At 42.4% G+C, this 27,732-nt stretch overlaps 1 protein-coding gene and 1 long non-coding RNA gene across 2 annotated transcripts in view; one reads left to right on the forward strand and one right to left on the reverse strand.

Moving 5' to 3' along the window:
* The window catches only part of cacna2d3a (calcium channel, voltage-dependent, alpha 2/delta subunit 3a), a 633,142-nt gene that overhangs the window by 169,226 nt on the left and 436,184 nt on the right, over positions 1-27,732 (forward strand). The gene's annotated exons all lie outside the window — the stretch shown is intronic.
* LOC137334183 (uncharacterized) overlaps positions 21,643-27,732 on the reverse strand; it is a 127,362-nt gene continuing 121,272 nt past the window's right edge. Inside the window, exons 2-3 of the long non-coding RNA XR_010966091.1 lie at positions 25,050-25,121; positions 21,643-21,965 (exon numbers count right to left, since the gene is read on the reverse strand). This is a non-coding gene — a long non-coding RNA (uncharacterized lncRNA). The remainder of the gene's footprint in view (positions 21,966-25,049; positions 25,122-27,732) is intronic.

The raw sequence follows: 27,732 nt of genomic DNA on the forward strand, positions 1-27,732 counted from the left end.
GTAGGGAGTTCCAAGATTTTGATCCAGCGACGATGAAGGAACTGCGATATATTTCCAAATCGGGAAGGTGTGTGACTTGGAGGGGAACATGCAGGTGGTGTTGTTCCCATATGTCTGCTGCCCTTGTCCTTCTAGGTGGTAGAGGTCGCGGGTTTGGGAGGTGCTGTCGAAGAAGCCTTGGCGAGTTGCTGCAGTGCATCCTGTGGATGGTTCACACTGCAGCCACAGTGCGCCATGGTGAAGGAAGTGAATGTTTAGGGTGGTGGATGGGGTGCCAATCAAGTGAGCTGCTTTGTCCTGGATGGTGTTGAGCTTCTTGAGTGTTGTTGGAGCTGCACTCATCCAGGCAAGTGGAGAGTATTCCATCACACTCCTGACTTGTGCTTTGTAGATGGTGGAAAGGCTTTGGGGAGTCAGGAGGTGAGTCACTCGCTGCAGAATACCCAGCCTCTGACCTGCTCGTGTAGCCACAGCATTTATGTGGCTGGTCCAGTTAAGTTTCTGGTCAATGGTGACCCCCAGGATGTTGATGGTGGGGGATTCAGCGATGGTAATGCTGTTGAATGTCAAGGGGAGGTGGTTAGATTCTGTCTTGTTGGAGATGGTCATTGCTTGGCAATTGTCTGGGGTGAATGTTACTTGCCACTTATCAGCCCAAGCCTGGATGTTGTCCAAGTCTTGCTGCATGCGGGCATGGACTGCTTCATCCTGAAATGTGTACAAGAGAACTTTCTTGATCAGTATGTTTCCAGCCCAACAAGGAAGGAAGCAGTTCTGGGGAATAAAGTGGGGCAAGTGGAGAATGTTTCAGTGGGGGAGCTTTTGCGGAACAGTGATCATAATATCATCAGGTTTAAGGTAGTTATGGAAAAAAGCATAGAACATTCAGGTGTGAAAATACTTATCTGGAGGAGGGCAAACTTCAGTGAGTTAAAAAGCTATCTGGCCCAGGTCGATTGGAATCAAAGATTGGCAGAGAAAACAGTAATTGAGCAATGGGAGGCTGTCAAAGAAGAGATATTTCGGGTACAGACTAGATAGATTCCAATGAGGGGGAAAGGAAGAGCGACCAAAGCTAGAGCTCCCTGCTGGAATAAAAATATAGAGATTAAAATCAAACAGAAAAATGTCAAATGCTTATGACAGATGTCAGGTTCATAATACAATAGAGAACAAAGCCGAATGCATAAAGTACAGGTGGGAACTGAAAAAGGAAATAAGAGGGGCAAAGAGAGAGTATAAGAATAGATTAGTGGGTAACATAAAAGTGAATCCAAAAGTCTTCTATAAATATATAAATAGTAAAAGGATAACCAAAGGAAGGGTAGGGCGGATTAGGGACTGAAAAGGAAATCTTCTTGTGGAGGCAGAGGGCATGGTTGAGGTACTAAATGAATACTTTTCATCTGTCTTCACTAAAGAAGAGGATGCTGCTTACGTAGCAGTAAAGGAGGAGGTAGTAGAAAAATTGGATAGGATAAAAATAGATAAAGAAGATGTGCTAAAAAGTCCGGATGGGATGCATCCTAGGTTGCTAAGGGAAGTAAGGGTGGAAATTGCGGAGGCTCTGGCCACAATCTTCCAATCCTCCTTACTAATGGGAGTGGTTCCAGAGGACTGGAGGATTGTAAATGTTACACCTCTGTTCAAAAAAGGGGAGAGGGATAAACCCAGCACCTACAGGTCAGTCAGTCTAACGTCAGCGGTGGGGAAACTTGTAGAGATGTTAATCTGGGACAAAATTAATCGGCACTTGGAAAAATATGCATTAATAAATGAAAGTCAGCACGGATTTGTTAATGGCAAATTGTGATTGACTAACTTGATTGAGTTCTTTCATGAAGTAATGGAGAGGGTTGATCAGGGTAGTATGGTTGAAGTGTATATGGACTTTCAAAAGGTGTTTGATAAAGTACCACGTAATAGACTTATTAGCAAAATTGAAGCCCATGGGAATAAAGGGACATTGGTAGCCTGGATACGAAATTAGATAAGGAATAGAAAGCAGAGAGCAGTGGGGAACTGTTGTTTTTCAGACTGGAGGGAGGTATGCAATGGTGTCCCCCAGGATGGTATTAGGACCATTGCTCTTTTTGATATATATATTAATGACCTGGACTTGGGTATATAGTCCATAATTTCAAAGTTTGCAGATGACACGAAACTCAGAAATGTAGTAAACAATGAGGATAATAATGGACTTCAGGAGGACATTGACAGATTAGTGAAGTGCAGACACAGTGGCAGATGAAATTTTATGCAGAGAAATGTGAAGTGATACATTTTGGTAGGAAGAATGAGCAGAGGCAATATAAGCCAAATGGTACAATTTTAAATGGGGTGCAGGAGCAGAGAGACCTGGGGGTCTATGTACACAAATCTTTAAAGGTACAGGACAAGTTGAGAAGGTTGTTAAAAATGCATACTGGATCCTTCCTTGGCTTTATTAATGAAGGCATAGAGTACAAAGCAAGGAAATTATGCTAAACCTTTATAAAACACTGGTTGGGCCCCAGCAGGAGTATTGTGTCCAATTCTGGGCACCGCACTTTAGGAAGGTGTTGAGGCCTTAGAGACGGTGCAGAAGAGATTTACTAGAATGGTGCCAGGGATGAAGGACTTCAGATACGTGGAGAGACCGGAGAAGCTGAGATTGTTCTCCTTAGAACAGAGAAGGTTAAGTGGAGATTTGATAGAGGTGTTCAAAATCATGAACAGTTTTGATAGAGTAAATAAGAGGAAACTGTTTCCAGGGGCAGAAGTGCCGGTAACCAGAGGACACAGATTTAAGGTAATTGGCAAAAAAAACAGAGGCGACATGAGGAAAAAGATTTTTATGCAGCAAGTTGTTATGATCTGGAATGCATTGCCTGAAAGGGTGGTTGAAGCAGATTCAGTGGCAACTTTCAAAAGGGAATTGGGTAAATACTTCAAGGAGAAACATTTGCAGGGCTATAGCAAAAGAGCAGGGATGTGGGACTAATTGGATAGCTCTTCCAAAGAGCCGGCGCAGGCACAATGGGCCGAATGGCCGCCTTCTGTGCTGTATCATTCTGTGATTCTAGTAATTTTCTTCATTTACATTTGACTTGAGGCTGGTTGCATGGTTTTAGGAAACTGCCTTAATATGCTTGATAGAAAATTAGGCTTGCAGTGAGGCTTCATGGCCGATTTCATGACTCTTGCGTGCGAGGCCCTGCCAGCCTGGCAAAACTGGTGTCAAATCAAGTGCCTTCTGCCCAGAGAGCCAGCATGGTTCATGCCTCTGCTGCAGTGCCTAGTGAATATATGCTCAGATCTTATTGCTGCTCACGTATCCACTTCCATGTTGACCAGTGGATATGCTAAGTGAGTGGCCAGCAGCTGTGGCATGGGTGGAAAAGGTATGCATGAGGCTGCTGTGTGTAAGGGTGATACCATATCTAGCCCATCCAATATCCCTGTACAAGTGACAGGAGATGTGCCAAAAAGCGGGCAGGACCAGCCAGCTACAATTGTAGCATACGTGGCTGAATCAATTACAGGATCATTGCATGAAACAGCCCAACAGGTACAGAGCCACCTGAATCACAACAGGCTGTCACTGAAATTCTGGAGCTAGCCAGCACACTTAATCAAGGGAGTCACTTAGAGGAAGCCACAGGTTAGGGGTTAGATGTCGCACATAATATACGACCACTAACGTGAAGCACTGTGGTAAAACACACTGATGTCTCTCACACATCACATAAAGTAGGAAACAAATATTGCAACCTGTCACGTGATCCAATATACCTTTGCGTCCTGCATCAAAAAAATTGTAACTCCTGTTGACTCTGATCCTATGATCTAGAAGCAAATTTAAAAAAAAGATTGGAAATTATTTTTTAACATGGTGACCTACTGGTAAGAAAAAAAAGTAACCTTAGCATTTTGCATAGTTTATAACAACACTTGTCAACTGATCTTAAGACAGTAATGCAATCAAGGGATTCAGAAAAGGAACATAAACCATTAAGCGTCTCTTTTACAGTTGCCACAATTTGATCTACTCAGCTGGATTGCTACTTTGTAAATCATTATTCTTTGAAAAGTCAGCTTGATGTAGTTGGTAGCATTCTCAACATTAAGCCAGACGTCTGTGGGTTCAAACTGTACTCCAGGACTTGACCACATAGGCCATGAGAATCCATGGCTGCTTCAGTGGACTGCTGCCATGAGTTCACTGGAGCAGCTGCAAGCTTCCTAGATTTGCTGGGTCTCGGACTTAAAGCAAAGTTTCCTATTTAGCCTTGTGAGGTAGAGACTCTGCCTGTCCCTAAAAGACCGTTGACATAAGGGGCTCAGGGCTAGGGGTGAGGACTACATAGGTTGGGCATCCCCTCAATTGCCATTTAGCGTAGAGGGCTTCACTAGGCATACCTGGTGGAAGCAGGGCCAGGACCCCTGAAGATAAGTGGGACAGAATTTTTGGGGGGTTTTTGAAGCAGACCCTTTGTAAGGGTGCTGCTTGAGGCACCAAGATTGTTCTTCTGGTGAGGGTGGATCCTGCACCCTCCCCAGACCGGCCAGCTACCATCGGCATTTGTGGGGTCTTCACCAGGGTGTGGGGAGGGTGGTGGTGGTGGTAGACATCCTGCAGATGCATCTCCAAACCATTGACTGCAACTCCTGCGGGTTCCTCTTCCTGACTCGTGAACTTCAGCGCATTTTCATAGAATCATAGAATGGTCACAGCACTGAAGGAGACCATTCGGTCCATTGAGCCCGTGCCGGCTCTTTGTGAAGGCAATCTAGTTAGTCCCAAACCCCCACTCTTTCCCCGTAGCCCTGCAAATTTTTTACATTCAATAATTATCTAATTCCTTTTTGAAAGCCACAATTGAATCTGCTTCCACCACCCTTTCAGGCAGCATATTCCAGATGATAACCACTCACCTGGTAAAAAAGTTTTTCCTCATGTTGCCTTTGGTTCTTTTGCCAATCACCTTAAATCTGTGTCCTCTGGTTCTCGACCCTTCTGCCAATGGGAACAGTTGCTCTTTATTTACTGTATCTAAACCCATCATGATTTTGAACACCTCTATCAAATCTCCTCTCAACAACCCCAGCTTCTCCAGTAAATCCACATAACTGAAGTCCCTCATCCATGGAACCATTCTAGTAAATCTTTTCTGCACCCTGTCTAAGGCCTTCACATCCTTCCTAAAGTGCAGTGCCCAGAATTGGACGCAATACTCCAGTTGTGGCTGAACCAGTGTTTTGTAAAAGTTCAACATAACTTCCTTGCTTTTGTACTCTATGCCCCTATTTATAAAGCCTAAGATCCCATATGCTTTTTTAACCACTTTCTCAACCTGTCCTGCCATCTTCAAAGATTTGTGCACATATATTCCCAGGTCTCTCTGTTCCTGCATCCCCTTTAGAATTGTATCGTTTAGCTTATATTGCCTCGTCTCATTTTTCCTGCCAAAATGTAACACTTTGCACTTCTCTGCGTTAAATTTCATCTGCCATGTCTCCACCCATTCCACCAGCCTGTCTATCCTCTTGAAGTATATTACTATCCTCTTCACTGTTTACTACACTTCCCAGTTTTGTGTCATCTGCAAATTTTGAAATTGTGCCCTGTACACCCATGTCCAAGTCATTAATATATATCAAAAAAAGCAGTGGTCCCAGCACCTCCCCCTGGGGAACAACACATTATACCTTCCTCCAGTCTGAATTTTAAAGCCACATTCTAGACAGAAGTCCAATGTAGCACTGAGAGCACTAGTCCTTCAGAAAAAATGTTAAACCAGTGATTTTTCTGCCGGTTCCACTGGTTCATCTGGAAGTTCAAAATCTTGTGGCACTATTTGAAGAAAAGTAGGGAGGTGTTCTGATCCAAAATTCTTCCCTCAATCAACACTACTAAAAGTAAATAAACTGGTCATTCATCTCACAGCTGCTATGTGCAAAATGGCTGCCATGTTCACCTACATATCAAAAGTGACTGCACTTCATTGTATGGGAAGTACTTTGGGACATTTATGAGAGATGTGATAAGATGCCACATAATTGTAAGTCCTTTCTTTATATATTGCATCCTAGATGTGGAACTTCTTGGTAATCAAGTGCAGAAATTTTGCTGAATCTGCAATAACACCATTTAAATCATTAATCATCCTGTATAAACATTATCATACATCAAGAATATGGAGAACGCTAACAGTTGATGCCCATTCAGAGAACACTGCCAGCACAAAAAACTACCAAAAGCAGAACAAAACACCGACCTAAAATCAAGGCAGTATATATAATTAAAAATAACAGGTAACAGGGAGTGATTTCAAGGCTATAATCTAATCTGTGACTCAGAAGACAGTGAATTGATGTTGCCTAAAATAGTCAGGGGGATTGCAATTTTCTGATCACCCCTAGATATTCATTATTCTATATATAAACGTCAGTAGACAATTAACTGGTACAATGTTATATTCTGTTATATAATGGAAAATGTAAGTCGCACAGGACAATGCAAGATTTTTAATTATTAGAAGTGACAGAGTTGTTGAACTATCAAAGGCAGTGCTGTTTCTGAATATTAATGATCAAATGAAACCATTTGCGGATTAACTTGTTGAAGGCTTCCCAATATTAATCTACATTTTAACCACTTTATTCATTTATACTCCAAATTAGTTCTGCACATAAAATTGAACACAAGATCAGGATGCCCTGAATATCAAGGTATTGCTTGGAATGATGAAAGCTAATCTTTTGCAAGGTTGTATCAAATGAAGTTTATTTTTTTTAATCTTCTAACTCCAAGAAATATACAACTACATAGAACCAAGGATGAGTGCAAATTCTATTTTACTTGTTTACCCATAGAAAATTCTTATCCAGCGTAAGTGGCTGGATTGGTTTGAGTTCAGCTGATTCTTGGCATCAGCATCAAACCAAATCTGACAGTGGGAAAACAGTCAAAATGCTGCTTTGGGCTGTACATTGTGAAATATGGGTTTAGCCAAAGTTAGTATTATCCTTTGCTTTTTTCCATAAAATTACCAGATTTCAAAAGTAATCATTCATTCTCTATACATGTTCTAAAGCATATCAATATCAGCCTTATAAAGTGTCAGCCATGCCTCAGTGGTAGCATTCTCATCACTGAGTCAGGAGGCTGTGAGTTCAAATCCCATACCAGAGACTTGAGCACATAATCCAGCCTGACACTTCAGTGTAGTACTGAAGGAGTGCTGCGCTGTCAGAGGTGCCGTATTTCAGATGAGATATATTTTCATTTTGTTGGAACTATTAATATTTTGTTGTAGAAATATGTTCTTCATCTGCAAAAGAAGACTGGGAAAGAATTCTTTTGTTCATTATTTGTAGCAAAATCTTAAATGCATTCTTTATAAATGTATTTATGCTTTCATTACAAATAGCTAACAGAGGAAATCTTTCTTCCTATGCCCCCACTTTTCCTCCTCCCAGCCCTGACAAAGGCTGCCAAATATTTAAAATCCATTTTGAATCTTTTCAAAGGCTGAAACAATATTTGGCCCCATGTGCAGCTACTTACCTTCAATTGGGTATATCCCTTTAAATTTGAGCAGCCAGCCAGATTTTCAACATCTTTCATTAGGCTAGCTGCCAGTACAAGGCTAAAGCTGTGCTGAAAGCTTATGTTAATTGTTCAAATGACCTGACCCCACAAAACTGTGTACAGTCAGCTCAGTGTGCGGTACACTAGATTTGGCAAGCAACCAGGAATTCAAAGCACAAATTTTGCTGGAAACACAAAAATTGGACCATAGTTATTTAGAGTTTATTAATTCAATGGGACCATCAAAATGAACATATACAACTGAAATTAATTTTTCCTAGAATTATTCAGTATCAACTTACACTTTAACATAGCAAAATATCCTAGAACCCTTCATGAAGGGGCAGATTAGATTCTAAGCAGGAAAAGAGTGAAGATCAGGGCAGTTGTCTAAAAGGTAAGTTTTGAAGATTTCAAAGCTACAGAGAGATGGAGCAAGGTGGATAGATTTGGGAAGAGAACTCTGAACTGCAAAGCCATGACGGCTGAAGACTCTGCCTATTCATGCTGGAGCAGGGATGGGGAATGCATAGTAATCCAGACTCAGAAGAATGGAGGTTGGAACATAGAGCTGGAGAAGGCTGCAGAGGCAGCATGGAATGAGGTTAAGATGAGACTTATAAAAGAGATAAGGCTTATGAAATCAATTTGTTGGAGGATGGGGAGCCAGTGGAAGTCAGAGAGGATTGACATGATGAATGAATGTTTTGGATGTAATGTGGGTACCTCAGCTCTAGATGATTTAGAGTCGTGTAGGGTTCAGCTCAGGTAGCCCAGTAGGGAGGGCATTTGAAAAGTTCAAGGTGACAAAGGCATGTATGAGGGTTTCAGCAGCAGTTGGAGTGAGGTAGGGATGGAGACTGTCCATGCATCAAAGGCAGAAATAGGAAGTTGTGATGGACTGGATGTGAGGTTTAATTGAACAGGATGCCAAGGTTAAATAAGGGTAATGGTGGGCATTGGGTTTAGTCAGCCAGTTCACTGGGTGATAATGTACATGATGGGATAGGGAGGAATGGAACCATGAAAGGGTGGTTTAATTGATGTATACCACAAAGGAGAAGTAATGGAGGAGGATGGTCAACTATATTGAAAGTGACAGAAAGGTGGAGGAGGATAATGAACTGCAGTCACATTAACCAGGAGATCATTGGTCAGGATGGTTTTGATGCTGTGAGTGTGTCAGTAACTAAACTGAAGGGATTCCATCAGAGAGTAGTGAAGATAGGTCACCATTGAGTTGGGTGATGATTCATTCCAGCAACCTAGAGAGGAAGTGGAGGTTAGAAATTGGATGGTATTCAAGATATCATCTTGAAGTGTAGAAATGCAGTAGTCATTGGGGATTCGATAGTCAGGGGGACAGACAGGTGTTTCTGTGACCGCCGACGAGAGCCCGTGTGGTGTATTGCTTCCCTGGTGCCAGGGTAAAGGACATCACAGAGAAGGTGCAGAACATGCTGCAGGGAGAAGGAGAACAGCCAAAGTCGTAGTCCATGTGGGTACGAACGGTACCAACAGAGAAAAGGGATGAGGTCCTGCAGTCAGTGTTCCAGGAGCTAGGGAGGAAGTTAAAAGCAGGACCTCAAAGGTAGTAATCTCTGGATTACTCCCAGTGCCACGTGCTAGTGAGTACAGAAATAGGCAGATAAGGCAGGTTAAAGCGCGGCTAGAGACATGATGCAAGGAGGGCTTCAGATTCTTGGGGCATTAAAACCATTTCTGGGGCAAGAAGGACCTGTTGAAGATGGACGGATTGCACCTCAACAGAGCTGAGATCAATGTCCTCGCGGGGAGGTTCACTAGTGCTGTGGGGGAGGGTTTAAACTAATTTGGCAAGGGGATGGGCACCAGGATGTAGCATTAGAAAGGAGAAACAAGGTGCACAAAGGATCGGGAGAGACAGCAATAGAGTAAGAAATAGTACAGTATTAGGTGGGATCAGACTAAGAGAGAATATGAGAAGGTCTAATATAGGTTTAGAGTGCATGTGTGTAAACGCTTGAAGCATGGTAAATAAGGTTGGTGAGCTGCAGGCGCAAATAGCCACGTGGGAATATGATGTATTGCCGATAATGGAGACCTGGCTCAAAAAAGGGCAGGATTGAGTACTAAATATTCCTGGATACAAGGTGTTCCGGAAAGATAGGAAAGGAAAAAAAGGAGAGGAGTGGCAGTATTGATTAAAAAGAATATTGCAGCGCTGGAGAGAGAGGATGTCCTTGAGGGGTCAAGGACGGAATCTATTTGGTTCGAGTTAAGAAATAATACAGGTGCCATTACTCTACTGGATGTATTCTATAGGTCACCAACTAGTGGGAAGGATATGGAGGAGCAAATTTGCAGGCAAATTGCAGAGGGGTGCAGGAACTATAGAGCAGTGATAATGGGAGACTTCATCTATCCTAATATAGACTGGGATAGTAATAGTGTAAAGGGCAAAGAGGGGAGGAATTTCTGAAGTGTGTTCAGGAAACTTTCTTGATCAATGTTGATGGCCCAACAAGGAAGGAGGCATTGCTGGATCTGGGTCTGGGAAATGAGGTGGGTCAAGTGGAGCAAGTGTCAGTGGTTGAACATTTAGGGAACAGTGATCATGGTATCATGAGGTTTAGATTAGTTGTGGGAAAGGACAAGTAGCAATCTAGAGTAAAAATACTTAGAGGCGGACTAATTTCAGTGGGTTGAGAATGGATCTAGCCCAGGTAAATTGGAATCAAAGATTGGCAGGCAAAATTGTAATCGAACAATGGGTGGCATTTAAAGAGATGGTTCTAAGTACATTCCCATGAGGGGGAAACATAGGGCAACCAAAGCCAGAGCACCCTGGGTGACGCAAGAGATAGAGAGTAAGATGAAACAGAAAAAGGGGGCGGATGACAGATGTCAGGTTGATCATACGAGTGAGAACCAGGCTGAATATAGAAAGTACAGAGGAGAAATGAAAAAGGAAATAAGAGGGGCAAAGAGAGAGTATGAGAATAGACTGGCGACTAACATAAAAGGGAATCCAAAAGTCTTCCATAAGCATATAAATAGTAAACAGGTAGTAAGAGGAGGGGTGGGGCTGATTAGGGACCAGAAAGAAGATCTACGCTTGGAGACAGAGGACATGGCTGAGGTACTAAATGAGTAACTTGCATCTGTCTTCACCAAGGAAGAAGATGCTGCCAAAGTCACAGTAAAAGAGGAGGTAGTTGAGATACTGGATGGGCTAAAAATTGATAAAGAGGAAGAACTAGAAGGGCTGGCTATGCTTAAAGTAGATAAGTCAATAAGTCACCCGGTCTAGATAGGAGCTGAGGGAAGTAAGGGTGGAAATTGCAGAGGTGCTGGCCATAATATTCCAATCCTCCTTAGATATGGGGATGGTGCCAGAGGACTGGAGAATTGCAAATGTTACATCCTTATTCAAAAAAGAGTGTAAAGATAAACCTAGCTACTACAGGTCAGTCAGTTTAACTTTGGTGGTGGGAAAGCTTTTAGAAACGATAATCCGGGACAAAATTAATAGTCACTCGGAGAAGTGTGGATTAATAAAGGAAAGCCAGCATGGGTTTGTTAAAGGCAAATCATGTTTAACTAACTTGATTGAGTTTTTTGATGAGACAACAACAAGGCCAATGCGGTTGATGTTGTGTATATGGACTTTCAAAAGGAATTTGATGAAGTGCCACATAATAGGCTTGTCAGCAAAATTGAAGCCATAAGACCATAAGAGATAGGAGCAGGAGTAGGCCATTCAGCCCCTCGAGTCTGCTCTGCCATTTAATGAGATCATGGCTGATCTGATTTTTACCTCAACTCCACTTTCCCACCCTTTCCCCATATCCTTTGACTCCCGTGCTGATCAAAAATTTGTCTAACTCAGCCTTGAATGTATTCAATGACTCAGCCTCCACAGCTTTATGGGGTAAAGAATTCCAAAGATTCACGACCCTCTGGGAGAAGAAATTCCTCCTCATTTCCGTCTTAAACGGGCGACCCCTTATTCTGAAACTATGCCCCCTGGTTTTAAATTCCCTCATAAGGGGTAACATCCTCTCAGCATCTACCATTTCGAGTCCCCTCAGAATCTTGTATGTTTCAATAAGATCTCCTCTCATTCTTCTAAACTCCAATGAGTATAGACCCAACCTGTTCAATCTTTCCTCATAAGACAACCCTTCCATACCCGGAATCAACCTAGTGAACCTTCTCTGAACTGCCTCCAATGCAAGTATGTCCTTCCTTAAATAAGGGCACCAGAACTGTACGCAGTACTCCAGGTGTGGTCTCACCAGCACCCTGTTCAGTTGTAGTATGACTTCCCTGCTTTTATACTCCATCCCCCTAGAAATAAAGGCCAATATTCCGTTTGCCTTCCGGATTACCTGCTGCATCTGTATGTTGACATTTTGTGTTTCATGTGCGAGGACACCCAGATCCCTCTGTACCGCAGCATTTTGTAGTATTTCTCCATTCAAATAATATTTTGCTTTTTTATTTTTCCTCCCAAAGTGGATGGCTTCACAAGCCCATGAAATAAAAGGGGCAGTGGCAGCATGGGTACGAAATTGGCTAAGTGACAGGAAACAGAGTGTAGTAGTGAACGATTGTTTTTCGGACTGAAGGAAGGTATACAGTGGTGTTCCCCACTAAGATCACTGCTTTCTTTGATATATGGGGCATCATTTTAGCACCCGCTATCGGGTGCGTTCCTGGCGGGGGACCCCGAAAATCGGGAAATCCCGGAGCGGGACCGGAGCCCGCCTTGAACCCGCGCACTTCCGGGTTCCCCGCTGACGCGCCGGCGTGCGCGCGCAGCCCCCGCTGGTGGGAATCCCGCAGGCAATTAAAGCCAGTGGGATGCCACTTGAAGGTATTTATTTGGCTTGTTCAGGTCATCAACTGACCTGATTAAGGGATTATGTGAGGAGGGGTGGGATTTTAGAGCAAACTGGGACTGTTTCCCAAACTGGGGGAAACACTCCCAGTTCAAATGGACCTGTTGCAGCCATCAGCCTGTGGCAGCTGCAAAGGTCCATTTGACAGGTTGGGTGGTAGACCCTCACTCATTGCAGGAGACCACTCTGTCACCTGGGACAAAGTTTGGCCTCCACCTCCCTCCTCCTGACAATCAAAGTCACTAACTTGCACACTTACCCCGGGGTCCAGAGACATGTACATACCTTGCGGACCCCCTCAGATGTACATCTTCCGGATGGGGGCCGCCGTAGCTGCAGTCATGACCTCCTCGGAGGGCGAACAGCATCACCAGCCTCACCATCCACGCCGTCCACCTCTGACACGTGGAGCTCCACAACAGAGTGCTGTGACACATCCACCTGCACAGCAGGAGGGAGGGCTACCGCAGAGAGAGATGCGTCGCAGAGGGCACTACCCTCGCCACAGGGTCCACAGACCGAGGCTCAGCTTCCTGGACCTCTCTGAGCAGCAGTGCACACGGAGGCTCAGAGTCACTCGACATGTAGTCGTGGACATCTGCAGCCTCCTTCATGCCAAGCTACTCCCGGCTGGCCCGAGCACCATCTTCTTACCTGTCGCTGTCAAAGTCACCACTGCCCTCAACAACCTTTCCTCCGCATCCTTCCAGGGTGCAACCGGGGACATCACCGACGTCTCTCAGCCGTCTGCACAAAAGAGCCCAGCCAATACACCTACACCCACTCTGCAGTGACACAATGGGTGGCATCAGTTGTGGGTCTTCATAGTGATCCTCAGGAAAGGGCATTATTGCACAGACCAGACAAGATTCGCGAAGACATGGCAATAGTGGTGCCAATATAATATGTAATGTGAGTTGGTCAGAAATTCAATATAAGTAACAACCATGACAAACCCTCAAACACCCTTGTGCATCCCCTTCATGCTCACGACACGTTTGCCTTACGCTGCCTACTGCACATATGTGATGCATGCCCTGTGGCTGCAGCCCAGGTAGTGGCAGGTTGAGTGAGGCTGGCCGTGAAAGAGATGCACGAGAGGGTCAGTATGGGATAGAGCCATGAGATTGTATGAGGATTGGGTTGAGTGGTAGTGGCGGGATGAGTACTGGCGAGGTGAGTAGGTGCAGGTACGATGAGGATGAGGTTTGAGTGGGTATGAGGGATGATGTGACAGAGTAGTGTTGGCAGTGCAGAAGGAGATGTGGGGTGGGGGCAGTGATGTGGCAGACGGAGTGTAGGGGAATGAGTAAGTGTACTCACTTTGGCTGACCTACTGAGGTCATTGGAGCGCCTCCTGCACTGTGTGCAGGTGGGCGATATGTTGGTGCTGCTGGTGACCTCCTCTGCCACCTCGAGCCAGGCCTTCCTGGTGGCAGAGGCAGGCCGCTTCCTCCCGTCCGCCGGGGGGAAGATCTCTGTCCTCCCCCTCCATGCTGTGATTTTTTCTGTTTGTTGCAGCATCTGTCAGTGGAGGACTGCCCCTTTAAATAGAGCTCCTCCAGCTGACAGATCTTACTGCGCATGCGCAGCCCGCCCGACGTGCAGATCAGCAGTGGGGAACCCGGAGGAGCAGGTAAGTGGTTCCAATTATGCTACGATCGCGCGGGGAGCTGACTGATTTCGCCTGGCGCTTTACCCACGCGCCCAATAGTCCCCCCGCCGAGAACCCGCAGCCCTGGTAACATCGGGCCCATAGTAATGACTTGGACTTGGGTGTGCAGGGCACATTTCAAAATTTGCAGATGACACAAAACTTGGAAGTGTAGTAAACAGTGAGGAGGATAGTAATAGACTTCAAGGGGACATAAACAGGCTGGTGGAATAGGTGGACACATGGCAGATGAAATTTAATGCAGAGAAGTGCGAAGTGTTACATTTTGACAGGAGTGTTATATTTGTCAATGTGAACTAAATGGTACAATTCTAAAGGGGGTGCAGGAACAGAGAGACCTGGGGGTATATGTGCACAAATCTTTGAAGGTGGCAGGACAGGTTGAGAAAGCGGTTAAAAAAGCATACGGGATCCTAGGCTTTATAAATAGGGCCATAGAGTATAAAAGCAAGTAAGTTATGTTGAACCTTTATCAAACATTGGTTTGGCCACAACTGGAGTATTGAGTCCAATTCTGGGCACCACACTTTCGGAAGGATGTGAAGGCCTTAGAGAGGGCGCAGAAAAAGATTTAATAGAATGGTTCCAGGAATGAGGGACTTTAGTTACGTGGATAGACTGGAGAAGCTGGGGTTGTCCTCCTTAGAGCAGAGAAGGCTGAGAGCAGATTTGATAGAAGTGTTCAAAATCATGAAGGGTTTAGATACAATAAATAAAGAGCAACTGTTCCCATTGGCAGAAGGGCGGAAGAGTCGAGAACCAGAGGACACAGATTTAAGGTGATTGGCAAACGAACCAAATGTGACATGAGGAAAAACTTTTTTACGCAGCGAGTAGTTATGATCTGGAATGCACTGCCTGAAAGGGTGGTGGAAGCAGGTTCAATTGTGGATTTCAAAAAGGAATCGGATAAATACATGAATGTAAAAAATTTGCAGGGCTACGGGGAAAGAGTGGGGGAATGGGACTAACTGGATTGCTGTTACAAAGAGCTGGCACGGGCTCGAAGGACTGAATAGCCTCCTGTGCTATAACCATTCTGTGATTCTATGATTCTACTTTGATGTAAACAATTGTATTTGGACATTTTTGGCAGTAATCCAAAATCAGGATTATTTAACAAGAACAGACTCTTTTATTTTCATTGCTCCATTTGTATGTTTCAATAATTTCTGTGGAAAAAATGTTTCTTGCACTAATGCTGCCGTATGTTTTAGAATGTAACAAAATCCCAGCTAGGCAAATCTTTCTTTGTGGAAGCAGTTTATAACACTTTGTGGAAACTTTGTGATAACAGTTTCAATCTTCATGATTTAACTTTAAAAGCAGCATCACAGAAGAGTTACAACATATAAAATGATTTACTACTGTAATGGATGTACTAACCACAGATGTGCAGCCCAGTTTATTGAAATCTATAACTTGAAAAGTTCTGTGTATTTCTGAGGATTGCTGAAACTGAAAATATCATTTCTGCACCTGAAGATAAAAAATTTTGACCCTATGCTCATCGTCAGATAATGTTCCCATGCTGCTTGATCAATTTTGTATTTATTGCTTTTTGATACTAGTTTATAGCTACATCTAACATGAAGGATTTTCTGCATAATTTGAAAGAAATTACTCATTTTCTGCAAGTCTTGCATTACTGGCTGTAATCCAGCAATGGCAATGGAATATTTTACCAGTAATTTGTTTTTTAATTTAAAATTGATTTGATACAGTTTCCTTAGTTTTGATTGTACTTCAGTAAGTGGAACATTAACCACTAGTTCCATTTTCTCTTCGGACCTGTAGGATGTATTAAGCTATGTATAGTTATACATAACCTGTTCTTTTGTCTCAGTAAAAGAAACATGTTGCTGATGAAAGTTTGCTACTTAATTAACCTTTTCATAAATTTGAATGCCAGTGGGTTAGATTATTTGTTATTAGTTTAACACTAATAGTGAAAGTTTGTGGTCAAAAACTTTTTTTATGGTGTATCAAATTAATCAGTGGTGCAATTCCAATACTTGGGACATGACAAGCTGAAGAACTATGAGTTGAATGCAACATGGAAAGCAACTACTTTATACATAAATTGTTTAACTAGGTTTGTATGTCAACATTTTCAATTTATGAAGACAAGAAGCAATAATAACAGTAAGTGATATTATAGGGGATATTTTCTGATCTTGTGCGCACTGCACTTGCTTGTGTGCACCTAGCCTGAGGTTGTAGTAAAATCAAGAGTATGTTTATCACTGCCTGTACTGGGATCACGCTCCCCATTATTTTGTGGCCAGACTGTGCTGATATCACAGGAGGCTCGTGTTGTCAATGTACATGGTCTCAGTATCGGTTTGAAAATGATACTAATGAGGGTGGGACTTCCCTACCCCGTATTTTGTGAGGATCCCACCAGAAATGCAACAACATCACTGAAGACTCAAATAAGATGAGCGCATTTTCAAACTCACTTCCTGGCCTTTTAGATTGAGTTTCCAAAAGCAGTTTTTAGCGGGTTAATGCATGAGTGCGAGTTAGTATTATTTTTGCCTTTTTGGATTATTTTTGTTGCATTTAGTTTGATGCACTCCTTGTTTTTCTACAAAATGTCAATATTTTTTGCATTTTTGTATTACTTTTTTTTCCACCTCATGCCATTGAAGGGAATTTAAGGGCTGGATTCTCCACTGTGATGCCGGTAGGAGAATGAGAGAAAATTTGGCCGATGAGGCCTATACCCTTATCTGGATTTTCCTACCCCTGCCTTTGCCAGGACCAGCACTGACTGGTCCTTTCTCCCTCTGGCACATGCAAACGGTGGCAGCAGTTCTGCCATCCACAATTTTCCATCCATTAATTTTAGCGCTAAATTGGAGAATTACATCTTCACTCTAGGCTGATACTTGTGAAGAAGGGCTGCATTATCGGAGGTGCCATTTTTAAGATTAGACCTTAAGAGCAGGATGTTCCCCTCATATCTTCCCTCAACCAACACCAACAAAGATTGATTAATTGGTCATTCATCTCATTTGCTGTTTGTGAGATTTTGTTCTGTGCAAATTGGCTATTGCATTTGCCAACATGACAACAATGACTGCACTTAAAAGTAATTTTTTGGTTGTGAATTGCTTTGAGAGTCATGTGAATGTGAGAAGGCGCTATAGAAATGTAAGCTCATATAAATAGGTTGTATGTGACTGTTACAAATTTGACAGATCTGCAGTAGATATTAACTTGGGCTCAGCTTCACCAGTCACTCCCATTGGAAGAACTCCCCCTCCTTTGATCAGGGGTGCACCCTAACTGCCCAATATCTATTTAAATGAGTGTGTGACTTAAGGATCGTAACATGGAGAATTGGATACTAAGATCTCGCACATGCTATCACATGTATTCTTTTGCCTTTCTGAAGGCAGATTGAGAAGCGCTCTAGTGAGGTGAGGCATGATTATAAAGTGACAAACTGGTTAATTTTATATGAAGTAAATGAGTGATCAGAATACAGTTTTTACAGTGAGATTCAATTAATCCTCTTCTGCTCCTCATACCATAAAATAACAAAATACTCAACTCTACAACTATTAATGGTGAATCTCACTTACAAGTTAACTGCACCTCACTTACACTGTCACAGGCTGTACGCATTCATACTTAGACCTGGAGTCTCTCATTCTTCTTGACTAACGAGAGAGCTCTCTCTGTCTTACAAAGGGAGAGAGAGAAAAACAAAAACTGTCTTTTGTCACCATCCTCAACACAGTATGCTGAGGACTGGCTCACTGAGTTGCCAATTAAAGTTATGCTTTGCTGCGGAAGCTTATGGCCCTTGTATATCTTTTCAGCTAAATCTCCTGCTGGGAAAAATGAATGAAAACCTTCCTAGCACCAGCGTGTGAACTGCTTTGGGACATACACAATAACTTACCATTGTTTCCTAATTAGCATCCTAGCTGGCTCTAAAGTTTAGTTAATAAATGTTGTATCTCTGAGAGTTAGCACTTTGTAAACTGAATCTAACCTTTTATCAATATCATAACATGAATTAAAACAAAATCCCTTCCAGGCTATATATGTAAAAGTCCCAAATAGTTGGCAGCTACAGAAGGAAAACAAATCTAGCAATGTATAATAGACAACAATTTTCATTAAAATTTAAAGCCAACACAAACATTGCTAAAAACACACCTCCAAATGAAATAGCCCACCAAACTCCATGCTCACCATTATTCTCCACTTGACTTCAGCTTCCATGCATGCCAATCCATTCATCTACGACAGAAATCTGCCCTAGTACAAGTGAACTCAAGTAATTTATTGCTTCCACAGTGCTTAGTGTCTCCCCGCCGGTGCATCCCCTTTGTGACTGTGTAAAGTGGGTGCTGCCTATTACCTAATCTAGTACCCCTTCTAGGTGCTACCCTACTGAGATGGTTGGCTCATGGGTGTCAATATGTGGATCCTGGGATGGAGGTGATCCTTTACCTCCTGCAGAGTCATAACATGGCACTGCAATTGCAGACTGACGCTGTGGGTCATTTGAGTAGGACAACTGGGTGGCATGGAATTTGAGACATTCTGAAAAACAGTTCTATCTTCTGTAGCTGTTCCTGCAATGCCTCTACTGCTGCGTGCTCCCTCAGCATGTCTATCTTGGAGCAGACCTCAGGGCTGCAATGAAGTAATTGAAGCCCCATGTCAGGGTACTGTCCAAACAATTCTCCAGCATGGTAAGTCCAGACAGGATAGATTCACGGATATTGGAGCCCAAGGTATCCATAGCATCGGTTAGAGTATTCCCAAAAGAATTCCAAGGTTGCGCTTAGGACCAGTGTTTTTGGGGCCAGCATCTGTCACATGCTCCAGAATGGACTGCAGTTCTTTCAAATGGTCAAACACGACTGCACAGATATGGTTAGTGGTCCCTTGCATACTATCTGTCACACCCTCCAGCGTGCTTTATGTAAGATTCTAGCTAACATATTGTCTTATTAGTGTAAGACTCTAGCTGACGCCTTGGGGGGAATTTTAACCCCCGAGAACAGTTGGGTGGGAGTTGAGAATAGTTCTTTTTTGGGTCATGACCGCAACCTGGCTCCACTTCCGAGTTTAACATGGACGCATATTAGTACAGGCTTCCCACTGGGAATGCAAAGACAGAAAATTTTGTGGTCACGACCCAAAAATCAGCTACTTTTATCTTCCTACCGCCCCAACCCACCTGTTCTTGGAGGTTAAAATTCTCCCCAAGTTGTCTTACTAATTAATAGGTTTGAGAGTCTATTGTCAGCAACTTTAATACTTCATTAAGAAATATAAGATCAGCAGATTTTCTGTCCTCTATCTATTGATACATCAATCGTAGTAAACATGCAAGTCCTGCGCATCCACAGTAACTTACATCAGTCAGCCCACTGGATGGAAACTTGGTGTCTTACGATCAAGCTGCCTCCAGGCCACTAGCTTAGGCCAACCTCTATACTTTTTCCTCTAACACAGCCTACTTCTGTCACAGGATACGATGTAACCACAGCAACTCTGCTATTGCCTTTCTTTGAAAAATGTGAGAAACTGGTTTTGTCCAGATGTGTAGTACAGACAGTAGGTCTAGGGTGGCCAACTCTGGTTGGACATAGGAACATAGGAACCTAGGAACAGGAGTAGGCCATTCAGCCCCTCGTACCTGCTCCGCCATTTGATAAGATCATGGCTGATCTGTGATCTAACTCCATATACCTGCCTTTGGCCCATATCCCTTAATACCTTTGGTTGCCAAAAAGCTATCCGTCTCACATTTAAATTTAGCAATTGAGCTAGTATCAATTGCCGTTTGCGGAAGAGAGTTCCAAACATCTACCACCCTTTGTGTGTAGAAATGTTTTCTAATCTCGCTCCTGAAAGGTCTGGCTCTAATTTTTGGACTGTGCCCCCTACTCCTAAAATCCCCAACCAGCGGAAATAGTTTCTCTCTATCCACCCTATCTATTCCCCTTAATATCTTATAAACTTCGATCAGATCACCCCTTAACCTTCTAAACTCTAGAGAATACAACCCCAATTTGTGTAATCTCTCCTCGTAACTTAACCCTTGAAGTCCGGGTATCATTCTAGTAAACCTACGTTGTACTCCCTCCAAGGCCAATATGTCCTTCCAAAGGTGCGGTGCCCAGAACTGCTCACAGTACTCCAGGTGCAGTCTAACCAGGGTTTTGTATAGCTGCAGCATAACTTCTGCCCCCTTGTACTCCAGTCCTCTAGATATAAAGGCCAGCATTCCATTAGCCTTATTGATTATTTTCTGCACCTGTTCATGACACTTCAATGATCTATGTACCTGAACCCCTAAGTCCCTTTGGACATCCACTGTTTTTAACTTTTTACCATTTAGAAAGTACCCTGTTCTATCCTTTTTTGATCCAAAGTGGATGACCTCACATTTGTCTACATTGAATTCCATTTGCCACAGTTTTGCCCATTCACCTAATCTATCAATATCGCTTTGTAATTTTATGTTTTCATCTACACTGCTTACAATGCCACCAATCTTTGTGTCATCGGCAAACTTAGATATGAGACTTTCTATGCCTTCATCTAAGTCGTTAATAAATATTGTGAATAATTGAGGCCTCAAGACAGATCCCTGCGGGACTCCACTAGTCACATCCTGCCAATGTGAGTACCTACCCATTATCCCTACTTTCTGTCGCCTTTCGCTCAACCAACTTCCTAACCAAGTCCGTACTTTTCCCTTGATTCCATGGGCTTCTATCTTAGATAGCAGTCTCTTATGTGGGACCTTATCAAATGCCTTCTGGAAGTCCATATAAATAACATCCATTGACATTCCCCTGTCCACTACTTTAGTCTACTTTATTCCTGGAGGTGTCATCACATGACTTTCTTCCTCCAACCGCCCCGCCCCCACAATCCTGCTGTTGGTCACCGAACATGTCCATACTCATAGTGCACGCCTTCTCTTGCCTGTTGGAAAGCAAATAGGCTCTTCACTACCTGATTGGGTGATTCTTGACTGTCACTCAAACAGGCTTTCTGCTCATGTCAAGTTATCCTAACATAAGTCATTTTTTTTCACTATTACCCCTAAAACCCACTTTGCACACTCAAATTATTGAAGTAACAGGGCACAGAAAGCAGCGTTTTTTATATATAATCTAGTCCTGTTAATTCAAAGTTGCTTTTTGCTCAAAAGAAAGAAAGAAAGACTTGCATTTATAAAGCACCTTTCACGATCTCAGGAAGTCCCAAAGTGCTTTACAATCAATTAAGTATTTTTTTGAAGTGTAGTTACTATTGTAATGTAGGAAACGTGGCAGCCAATTTGTGCACAGCAAGCGCCCACAAACAGCAATGTGATAATGACCAGATAGTCTTTTTTAGTGGTGTTGGTTGAGGGATAAATGTTGACCAGGACACCAGGGATAACTCCCCTACTCAAAATGGGAATTATCCAGTAGGTTGAATTAAACAATTTAAATAAAACAGCACAGGAGGCATTTTTTGCATGATTTTAATGCAAATAGACAGATAATTTGAATTAAGAGGAATACAGTCCCTGGATGGCATCAATCTTGGAACTCAACAGTTGAGGGTGTTCTTGGCCCGGCCCTCCAGAAATCTCATTCCTACTCTTCTGCTGCTGCTTGCACTTGTTCCTTCTCACTGGTGTTTCCCTCAATGTTCACTCCTTAAAGTCTAAATCTGAATCTCTGGAATGGATATTCCTTTGCTAGTGTTTGTGACAGATGTAGTGAGTGCCACTGGACTATGTTGAGTGGTGGTAAGCTTAGCAACCTCTGGGCCTACAGCTGTTGGCTCAAAGCTATAGAAACACAAGGGAAACAAGTATTACAATGTTAGCAGCAACATACTGTTTTTAATAAACATAATTTGTCAATACTTGCAATGCTGTGATGCATGCAAAGTTTGTGATTGACAGAGTGCCTGAGTGTTCGAAAGATTTTGGAATGAAGGTATAGCAGCAATGTTGGTATGAGCTTGAAGGTGTAGAATGCCCTCTTGCATGACCTTTTCCAGTTGTCTCCAACAATTCCAGCCCCGCAACAATGATTAATTATTTAAATGAACAGACCTCGCAAACTCTCTCGGGGTCCGCTCCATGTGCCCCCTGACATGCGATGCACCAGTGTAGTGCTCGTCACATGCCACTGTGCACAAGTTGTAAAATCAGATCTTATGTTTCAATAGCAAAGGTATTTGTTTTTCGCTGAAATAAACAATGAAACGAACAGTATGTGAATTAACTACAAATGTTAGAATGGAACCTAATTTTCCATTTGAAATCAGAAAAAAGATGTTGATTTTTTGGGTGATTTACATCCTGATGCAAATAGGATATAATGTTGCCTTCAAGTAAATCAATATATAACTGGGTTTTAAAATAAGGTTAAAGATCTCAAATTACCAAAACAAGTAAGTGACAAAAGTCACTAGACTGTTGCAAACAACAGTCAACATATTAAAATAGAGAAACGCATTAGCTAAGTGGTACAATTAAGTGTATTTAGACTGTCAAATTGTACAAAATTGTACCACTGTGCCTGAAAATGATTACAAAATGCTTTGTGTTTTCACCATTTTCAGGCATAATAAAGAGACATAAAAATATTAATGAGCATTTGTTTTTAAAAATAAACAATAATTTTAATAGCTATATATTATTTAAAATGCATGATGATGGCCCAAAATTCCACTTGTAATAAAAAATGAGCGAATGGCTTTTTTTCCTCTAATTAAAGGATATTAATTGCAGGAATGTGTGGCTTTGAAGCTTGCGATTTATCAATATGCAATTTCATTATAGGGTTGTTAATTATGGAGAAAAACGGGCATTATCTTGTTTTTCATTGAAAGAAAATTTCAACCTAAATTTCTTAGTGACCCAATGGATGCAAATAAAATTTTGGTTTTAATGTCTATTTGAAGCAATATTACAGTTGCTTTCTTCTCTCTCTTCGTTTTTTCTGTGTTTATCTATTTTTCTCTTGTTGTCCTCCACTTTTGTAAGTAACAAACTCAACTGCGATCTTTGTAATCTTTTGTATTTCTTTGTTAGCTGTCTTTGTAACCTCTTACTGAGTTTTTTTCCCATTTGAACTTTATCTGTCCTTTGCTTCCTCATTTCTTCAAATTAAATTATCATGCAGTCTCTTTGCACGAATGAAAAAGCCTTATTAACTATAATAGGATCATAATTTTATGGACACTGTTTTACTCATGATTTGGATGATGAAATAACTGCGCCTCCTAATAGAGTCTCCTGTTTCCTTTTACTGGAAAGTGAGAGGGTGGGATTGCAGATCTATATGTGACTAACTGCAGTTAGGCAGACCCGGAATGGACTGGAAGTAGAGAAGGCAAGAGGTGCCCGCTGGGGAGTGGAAAGGAGTCACAGAGGGAAATTTGTTTACTTCCATATAAATAGGATTTACAGGCAAATGGCTCAGTTACAAATGAGCAAAATTGTATTGCAGGTGATATGATTGGTTTGGGAATTCAGCAACATTGTATTCAAATTAGGTTTATATACAAAGGAGTTGCATTGAAGCAAACTTCATTGTATTAAATAAAAACAGAAAATGCTGGAGAAGCTCAGCAAGTCAGGCAGCATCTATGGAGAAAGAAACAGAGTTCACCTTTCAGGTCGAAGACTCTGATACTGCAACCTCCTTGCAATAAAGGCCAACATTCCATCTGCCCAATCATGTCTCCATGACTTTACTTTCCTCCCCCAGGTCACTTCTGTTTTCTGTACCAATGGCACCTAGCCTTCTGAAAGCACTCAACACTGGCCTCTGTACGTTTTTGTACAAAGCATTGCAAGTTGAAAATTCTCTCTCAAATCTAAATTCTAAACTTCCAAAGTTGCACGTACTGATGGAATTTCCAGGAAATAGAGGGAAGTAAATTTTCACCTTCACAGGCAGGTCAATAATCTGGTGGAGTGGTTTGTCTGCCCAATAAAATCAATTGTACAATGTGCGGGCGATCTGCTCTGTCAGATTACTGCCCAGGCTGTGAAGGTGAAAATTTACTCTACTATACTTCCTGGCAATTCCATGCGTGAAGGTGAAAATTGCCCCCAGGAAGTTAAAGGAACTTGCATGCATATCATTGATATAAAGATAAATTCAATGTGTACAGTTTACGAATAAGCCTAAATCCCAGTTTGTATAAGTACTATAATCTAGGGGGAGTATTTCTTTTTCAAAGTACATTATAGGAAAAAAATAATTGACTTATGCCAAATTTCTTATTTATTCTAAAATGCTTCAATTTTATCACTGAGTAAGGGCTTCCTCCTCCTCTGGTTACTCTGGTGATAACAATTACAGGGAGCAATCTAGAGTGACTCCATGGCTCCAATTGCAGAGGCCATGCTTTCAAGTTAGCTTAAGGACTGCTCCAGAATTGCCTGACCAGAAGAAACCACCCTACAGAATGGGAAATTTGCATCTCTAGCCCTTAACATGGTTTCCTACTTCCTACGGTTCTGGAACTGCACTCAGGCTGATTTAAAATCACCTCTCCCATCGTTTACTATTGAGCCACTCTGGTATGTATGGGAATGCTACCAGGAATTGACAGCACTAGTGTGGACTAACAGGGAGAGAGACCTTACTCAAGGTTTCTGTATCAATGATGAAATTGATGTTTTTAAAAATGGTTGAAGAAAGTTTATTGTTTCCCTGCATAGACTTTCCTTCACCTTTAATTATTTTCCTCCACCAGTAAGAAGAACTATCAATTAATTCAAAAGCGTAAAGAAGTATACTAAATTCAATTAAAAGCAAAATGCACTTGTGTAAACAGATACCATGAGAAACATTTCACTATTCATAGGAATATGCACTGGAACATCTATCATTTGCCAGCGTGCACCTACATTTCCAGCTGTGATCTGTGTGCCTGCATACAGCTGTAATCTGGATTTGATTTTTAGATCCATGGTGCCTCCCTGTGTCAATATCAAAAAAACAAATTAAAATCATTAAAGGATTATACCTGTACTTAGTTACCCTGAAATATGCACAGTTTGGATCCGGGGAATCTAGGTCTAAAGTGATGCACCTTCTATGCAGCCTCATTTTCAAAACCTGTCTTGTGATATCTGTTGAAATTTGATTTAAATATCCCATTGGATAATTGAACCCTACGTAGTAGAGATGTCGTCCACCTTGAACACATTGATGCCCACTACTGTGACCATCCATGCACAGAATATATTAAATTTGACTTGTTAATAATACTCAATGTGGATGAAGCCAAAATTGTATATCGTATCACAGGCACAAGGAGGTTGTGTCTCAAGGAGGTTGTGTCTCAAGGAGGCTATGGCTGAGATTTTCCTCCATGATTTTGCCCAGAATTGGGAAGGATCGCAATGCAGATTGAAGGATGATGTGAACGCTGAAGCCTACCGTTACATAACCATCCGACTTTCCCGCGAGAACAACTGGCACCTCCTTTCCCAGCTGCTGCATGTGTAGGAGGGGGTGAGGGGAAGGGGTGGAACTCGGGTCTCTGGAAGATATCTCTCCCATCTGCCCTATTTACTGGTGCTTCCTGGGACCACCATTGGAAAGGCAGGGTTAGGCCCTGGGAAATGGTGGTAATGGCCCAGAGGCCCCTCTTGGAGGAAGAGGGCCTTGTGGTGGCCTAGTCTCCCTCCAGTCTGGTCATCAACACTCACCTTCTGAAAGTTCTGGTCTTTGCCCAGGCCTTCAGTTGGGCAGCTGTTCTGATCTTTGGACGCTTCTACCCCTTAAGATCCCTCACTGCCACATACTCCATCCTTCCCAAGCACCAGCACAGAGATTGGCACCATGGGTTGGTTAGACAGTGAATTAGAGAGGTCTGCACTTGGTGAAGAACCCAGCACAAATGAGAAGGAGCAGGTAGTGATAACAGGGACAGTCCAGGCCCAGGGAGGGTGAGGTCATCTTCCAGCTCTGCTGGGCAGGAAAGAGATGCTTACCTCAGGGGTCCAGCCTTTAAAAGAAAACTCCTCATACAAGAAGAAAGAAAGAGTGTTAAACTACATTAATGTTTGATGTGAGCATTTAGTAACAGTAAATGGTTCCATTGGAAATGCTTATACTGCAGAATAAATTGTATGCTTGCATAAGAAGTTCACATCCCTGAAGGTAACATTCATATTGTGACCTGTTTGATATAAAATTATTCTAATTGAAGTACCTGCTTTAATTTTTGTAGTTCCACTTCATCTAGTGTAATTTGTTAAGTTATCATTTCATGCATTTCTCAATAGGATTGAGAGTTATGTAATTTTCTAGGTGACAAATTTCATATAACCTGAGGGACATTGTAAGCTATGGATATCTACTTCTGCAATCCTCATTTCTCTACTGCCATTTATTTATTATATTCATTTATTAGAGCTGGAGGAAATATATACTGCAACATATGCATTTTAGAAAGAAGGGAATATGAAAATGTTGCAATTAGTCACTAGTGGCCAAATAAAGAAATGTTTTTTACATTGTCCCCCAAATCTTCACTGATTAATGATAATGATTGTAGCTTTTTTCATCATAATTTGTGACCACAGCCATCCAATTTCAGATCACAATTTATATTGTAGTGTTTACTGAAATATTACCAAAAAGTGATGTGGAAACAAAAATGCACTATTGACAGAATTATCATCTCACAATTGCAAATAAATTTGTCTCGGCCCCTGTATTGGGTGGACATTGTTGTTTAGTACTGTGTGCACTTGTTATCATATGCAGTGCACAAAATGTTTGATGTCACACTCAATATGCTGAACATATAAGAGGCAATTTTGGCCCTCAGCACCTGGACCCTGGAAATCGATGGGAATCAGGCGGACAGGTGATTAAAATTGCTACAGAGTACTTATTGCATTGCTCCTGCTTCGTTCCCACTGGCTGCCATTTTAACCGTGCAGTTTTTTCAGTTGGCCAAGACACCCACCAGAGACAGGCAGAGGCCTCATGGATACATACAAATCAGGGTCCAATGACACAGTTAGGACCCCAGCGCAATTTTAACTTGAAATAGAGGACGTCCCGCCCAGTGCCCAACCCGCCAGTAAAACCTAACAAGATTGGTGTCTCAGAGCCACTGAAGTATTATTTAAAGGGGCACTCACCTGCAGGTAATTGGATCATAGGATTTGTGTACCATTGTGCTGTTTGGATTGCCAGGAGAGCTTCCAACTTCCAGATCACCTCTTTCTGATATTTTTTGCCTTACTTACATTCAGTAAGCTCTATCTGCCTGCCATGGCTGCTATTATTGCTGGTTTCATTTGGATGGAGGAACAGTTAGAGGAAGAGGGGTAGCCGCAGCAGCCTAAGCAATCAACATGAGTAGCAACTGGGCCTATTAGAGTTCAGCAGGTGAGGATGGCTGCTCGTAGGAGGCATTCCCAGCACACAGAGTGGACAGGCCAAGAGTCAGTTTCTTGGATCTTTCTGAGGAGATATGTGTCAGGAGGCTGCACTTCTCCAGGCAGGCTGTTGTAGACCTCTGCAGCTTCCTGAAACAGGACCTGCTTCCTGCTGGAGCAGTGGGCTATG

This window comes from Heptranchias perlo, chromosome 17, assembly GCF_035084215.1.
Source record: "Heptranchias perlo isolate sHepPer1 chromosome 17, sHepPer1.hap1, whole genome shotgun sequence".
NCBI lineage: Eukaryota > Metazoa > Chordata > Chondrichthyes > Hexanchiformes > Hexanchidae > Heptranchias > Heptranchias perlo.